Raw genomic sequence first — 6,489 nt, forward strand, 5'->3', positions numbered from 1 at the left:
CATATTCTTATTGAGTTTGTTGTTTGTGTGCACATTCCTCCAAAATTTCTTGATCATCCATCTCGAAGTTCTGGTAAAGTTAATCTTGCGTACTTAGTGTGGCTTCAAAAGGATCAAATGCTATTGTCCTGGCTTTAGTTTAGTCTTTCCAACGAATTTCTCTCTCGAGTTTTAGGTTGCTCGCACTTGTATCAGCTGTGGGATCGTCTGTTTAACTATTTTCAAAAGCAAACATGTGCACAAGCTCGTCAATTGAGAGTGGAACTACATGCTATCACACTAGACAAGTTAACTATTAAGGAATATCTCATCAAGATTCTTACCATTGTTGATGCCCTAACTTCAATTGGTGATCAAATTCCAAGTTCACATCACATAGATGTCATCCTTGAAGGTTTGACTGCTGATTATGCATCGGTTGTATCTGTTATTGAAAGCAATTTTGGTGTTATGGATCTTGATGAAGTGGAAATTCTGTTAGGTGCTCATGAGCTTCGTCTTACTAAGTTCAAGAAGACTTCAGTTCCTGACTTAGTATCTCTTAATCTCACTCAAATTGTACCTTCTCATCCATTTTCTGATGAAGTGCAAACTGCTAGCTTAAATTTTTCTCGGTCTCTAATGCCAACTTCCATTCCTGATAATGATTCAAGCTTTTCGTGGTAGTAATTACAGAGGAAGAGGTAGGTCTGGTAGAGGAAAAGGAGGTAGATTTTCTAACTCTAGCATCCAATGCCAAATTTGTTCCACATTTGGTCATTCTACTTTGAACTGCTAGCATATGTTCAACCAACATTTCCAGCGATCTTCATACAGTGGCAACAATCCCTATGGTAACCCTCAGCAGGCTTGGCATGGCTACTCTTATGGCAATAATGTTTAGAGCAGTCAGTCTTCCCTTTTGAGGTCTGCATCTCCCTTCCAAGTCCCTCCAAGCACCTTTATTGCTAATACTCTACCTTCCACCTCTACTTCCTGGTTCCCTGAATTAAGAACATCTTACCATATGACTAGAGATGCTAAGAATATTCAGCAGGCCACTCCTTTTGAAGGTCATGATCAAATTTACACTAGCAATGGACAAGGTTTGCATATATCCCTTGCCGATTCTAGTTCCTTTTCCTCTACTTTCCACTCTCACACACAACTTACAATCAATGACCTTATGCTTGTTCCTTTTATCACTAAGAAACTAATGAGTGTTAGTCAATTTTACAAAGATAATCATGTTTATTTCTTGTTTTCTGCTGATAAGTGTCTTGTTAAATCACAGGAATATGTTGCTATCCTCCTTGAAGGTCATGTTGGGACTGACATACTCTACGAATTTCCCTCTATCCCACTGTCTTCTACTGCTAAGTCTTCCTTTCTGTCTGCTCATGCTTTGTCTTTAAATAATAATGCACCTACTGCTAATTCTACATGTGTAAATTCTAAGATGCTTAGTGTGTGGCATCTTAGACTAGGTCATCCTAGTGTGAATTCCTTAAGACTTGTGTTAGAAGATTGTAATATTCCTTCCCATTTCAAAGAAAATAATTTGTTTTGTGCCGCATGTTCTATGGGTAAACCTCACAGATTGCCCTATTTTCCTTCACACACAACATATTCTACACCTTTAGAATTGATTTATTGTGATTTGTGGGGTCCTTCTCCTAATTTATCCACCTTAGGATTTAACTATTACATGTCTTTTGTTAAAGCCTACTCTGAGTTCACTTGATTTTATCTACTTAAATCTAAATCTGAAGATCTCAATATCTTTAAACAATTTAAATATATGATTGGGCTCCAAGACGAATTTTCCATCAAAGCTGCGCTGTCTGATTGAGGAGGGGAATTCAGACCCTTCACTAATTTTCTAACTGAGCTAGGTATTATGCATAAGATCATTTGTCCTCACACTCATCACCAAAATAGCGTGGTTGAGATAAATCATATACACATTATAGATCTTGGACTTACTATTCTAAGTCAAGCATCTTTTCCATTTACTTATTAGGACAATGCATTCTCCACTGCTGTTTATCTTATAAACAGGTTACCTTCATCATCCATCAATTTCCATGTCCCCTATACAATGTTGTTCAGAATCAAAACTGATTACCAATTCTTAAGGGTTTTTGGTTGTGCATGTTTTCCCCTTCTCAGGCCTTACAATGCTCATGAACTTGAGTTTAGGTCTCAAGAGTGTTCGTTTCTTGGTTACTTCACTTTTCATAAAGGTTATATGTGTTTTTCTTCCAGTGATAGACTTTACATATCTAAGTATATCTTGTTTAATGAAGTTAGGTTTCCTTATTTTGATGTATTTACAAGGCCTAAACCTAGTGGTTCCCCAACTAAAAGTCTCACATTTCCCCCCACCCTATGTACTCTTCATTTGTTTTTATCTAACACTCAACAGTTTCCTACATCATCTGCTTCTGTCACTGAGCAAAATGCAGTCAGTAAATCTCTTGCAGTGTCAGAGTCTACTCCTATCTCTTCCAGTTCAGTTCTTGAGGCAGATTCTGTTGTATCTCAATCCATAAATTCTTCCTCTTTTAGATCCTCTCACTCTGAATCTTCAACATAAATTGTTGACTCTATTCCACCCTTGGCCATACCTGTTACTTTCACCCCATGCAAACCAGAGCCAATTCAGGTTTCTCACAACCTAGACTTGAGTCCAGACTGCTGCTCACTCACTCAAAACCTAAATATGTGAAGCAGGCCCTTGGTGACTTGCACTAGAAACCTGAAATGCATGATGAGTTTGATGCCTTGATCCAAAACAACACATGCTCTCTTGTTCATCTACCACCTCACTGTTTCCTCAAATTTTTCGACCTGACTATAAATGGAAAGTAAGAGTAAGTTTGCCATGATGAAGCTATTAAACATGTCAAAAACTATACATGTGGTAAGTGTGGTCGAAGTAGTTGAAGGTTGAGGAGCGTTGGTAGCATTTGTGGACTTAGTGAAATTTTCAAATGCTCTAAGTTGGTTAATTGACTTATTTGAAAAAGCGGAAATTGGATTAGAACAAGTGGTTACTCAAAAACACACGGAGGTTCATCGAAGATAACAACTGCATGGAAGAAAAATGTGTCGTGATTTGTTTAATCGACCATTTTTTAGGTAATTATAAGGGGACGCTTGTTTACGTTATAGGGGTCTGCAATTGTACTCATATTTCTACATACTCAAAATATATGCATAATTGAGAAACGAGTGAAGAAAATGTACATATGCGTTCCATATTTATAAATTCCAAACACTTTTACATTCAAGTTTTTTTTTTTGCATTCATTTACATTTCAATATTTTATCATTCATTTTTACATTTTTATTTCAGTTATCTTTGTCTTCAAAATCTTTTACATTCCAAGTCTTGTTAAAATTTTACATTGTGATATTCACATTGTGTTCTTGATTTCAATCATAACATGGTGTTCGAAGGTTTAAACTCACACAAACATGTTCCGAGAGATTTTCAATTTTTTGATCCCTTAAGTATTAATAGAAACTTATTTTGCTTATCAAATTTACAAGTAAACAAATTGGCACATCTAGTGGCACTACGCCAAACAAGACCTTAGACAGCGCTTTTTTTAGCCTTAGACAGCGCTTTAAAGCGCTGTCTAAACCTCCGCTGCTAAAGGTTTAGACAGCGCTTTTTTAAATCTTAAAAGCGCTGTCTAAGCCCCCCCCCTTAGACAGCGCTTTGGCCAAAAGCGCTTTCTAAGACCCTCCTATTTTAATTTTTTTAGGTATACCTTAGACAGTGCTTTTGGCCAAAGCGCTGTCTAAGGGGGGGGCTTAGACAGCGCTTTTCAAAAAGCGCTGTCTAAGCCCCCTCTATTTTAATTTTTTTAGGTATACCTTAGACAGCGCTTTAGGCAAAAGCGCTGTCTGGCTTAGACAGCGCTTTTCAAAAAGCGCTGTCTAAGCCCCCCCCCCCCCTTAGACAGCGCTTTTGCCTAAAGCGCTTTCTAATCCCCCCCTTAGACAGCGCTTTTTACAAAAGCGCTGTCTAATGTATACGAAAATTTTTGAAGCTTTTGTTTTAAACCACATTTTTTCCAGGTTTATAAACCAGAATTTCTACCTGTTTTCAACCAGATTTTGACAGACAGTTATCACATTTTATACATGCCATTTTGGCCTTTTTTCTACCAATTTTTGGCTAACAAATATATATATATACCAATTCAAACCAATTTTGCCTTAAATGTATCAAAATATATACAAATGTATGTACACATTTACAAGTCATTACATATACTACAAATGTACACATTAATTACACAAATTTATGAAAAAACTTTGAGCTCTATCATGAATTGACACCACTCCTCTTTGATTTCGTCCACTTGATCCTTTGTATAAAATGCACACTTGAATTCCTCAAAGTACTACATAATAATATAACATATTTTGAATTAATTCCAACTATTTAATTATATGAGATATGTGTAAATATAAAAATAACTCATAAGTTAGAAATACATACATCGGTGGGAATCACTAATCGGCCCAAAGCAAGAGTATCTCGCATAAACCTCAACACGAAATACCCGCAATCTATTTGATTACGTTGTTGAGGACACTACATGAAAAAAAAATATGGATTATAAATCCTAAGTTTTATCAAGTGTCATCACTAATATAATAAAAAATATGGTAATTAAAAATATACCGCCACTTTAATCCATGTAATGCAGTTGGCGCCCCTCCTTGAGGTTTGGATATCTCGTTGGGCCCGAAAAGCTTATAGGACGCTAATAAAATAAAAATGAAGCAATTAGAACAATTCACATAAACTAAGAAAATTTTTGAACATTCTCACTTACGTGTCAATTAGGACCTTCATATCCGGGTATGTTGTCCAATCATTTCCTAACGAGTCAAGATAATACACAATTTCTCGGATAGGATTGATTGCGAGCAACAACCAATGTCCACTGTAATGATTAGGCAAATGTTAGATGGTAACTTGGAAAATAATTATAATAGATGAATTTAGAATGAAATGCTAACCCGGTATTAAACGGTATAAAAAACAACTTCTCCGCATCTTTATTGTCCATGAGGATCCGAAGAACATACTCCGTCACGGTATGCGGTCTACTTAAGATTAAACCTAAGTTGACGGTCGCGGGTGCTAAGAATCCGAATGACTCGTCCAAATCATTGGGGCGCATCAATTTGTCATACAAAAACCTAATATAAAAACATCATTAACACCTCTTTTGAAACATAAAGTAAACCGGATTAACATAAAGTAAACATCATTAACATAAGTTGTTTAATTAATAAAACAAAGTAGACCAGATTTACCTAATATATGTATTGACAACGTTGACGCCGATTTCTTCATGACCAAAAACTTGCATGAAGTCTTCATTACCAATCATTTGGTCGTAATCAAAGCCGAAAATCCCTACCTCCATATGTACATTCCGAACACCTCCGGTCGGTATATCGGTCATCTCTAGAAATGTCCTGAGGCACGACCTATACTTGGTGGTAGGTTTTTTCCTAGCTACGATCTTCTTAGCACCAGAACTTTTTACCCGTGCGGAGGCGTTGCTAACCTCCTTTTTTTGTTGTGCGGAGGCATTGCTAACCTAATTTTCTTTTGATTTGGATTTTGTGGGAGTCTATTTAACATAACCAAGGAAAATATGTAAGTAAAATTTTAAGCATAAATTTTAAACTTTGAATATACACATTAAAGTTAACATAAGTTTTAAGCATACCTCATATCCTACGCATATGAGGTTTGTCGGCCATGCAACAAACGAACCTACTGCTTCGTGCACCGTTGTTGCATCTGAATCATCGCTAGGATATGGTAATGCTGCATTCGGCTCAACTGCAATATCAACTGATACCTTCAAACATCCAGCAGGGAGCTCTCTAGTGTGGAGTAATACTCCGCTAACGTTATGCACTTTTCCCTTGCCAACCATCCGATAGTATGGTGACGACAAATACAGCTGACAATGGGAAATGCCCTAAAACCAATAATAACAAGAAATCGTTAATGTGTATATATGTCAAATACATAATTTAAGCAAATAGTTCAATTTAAGACAATTATATGTAATTACCTCTGGAATGTTCGGCTGAAAGGTACAGTTGATACTGTTTTTGTCCGAAGCATCTCTGTATACCGTTGAGGCGCTAGCCTCTCTTTCTCTCCTCAATGCATCAAGCTCAGCTTGCATGGCTTCCAATCTTGCATGAAGCTCCCGATTACTAGGAGCCTTTCCTTTTTTAACACTGAGGGAGGTCGGAGTGACTCCAAATCCCTTACCCCTCACCCGACCAGAATACTCAGGGACATCTAATGCCCGACTAAGTATGCTCTTAGTATCATCGGGAGATAGAGACTGAGATAGCTCCTCCTGAAAAATCAGATGAATACCGTATACTTGTCAAATATTTGTGTATAAAAATGTTATTCAATTAATGAAAAAATGTTATACTTACACATTT

The sequence above is a fragment of the Lathyrus oleraceus genome, chromosome 5 (assembly GCF_024323335.1).
Source record: "Lathyrus oleraceus cultivar Zhongwan6 chromosome 5, CAAS_Psat_ZW6_1.0, whole genome shotgun sequence".
Lineage (NCBI taxonomy): Eukaryota > Viridiplantae > Streptophyta > Magnoliopsida > Fabales > Fabaceae > Lathyrus > Lathyrus oleraceus.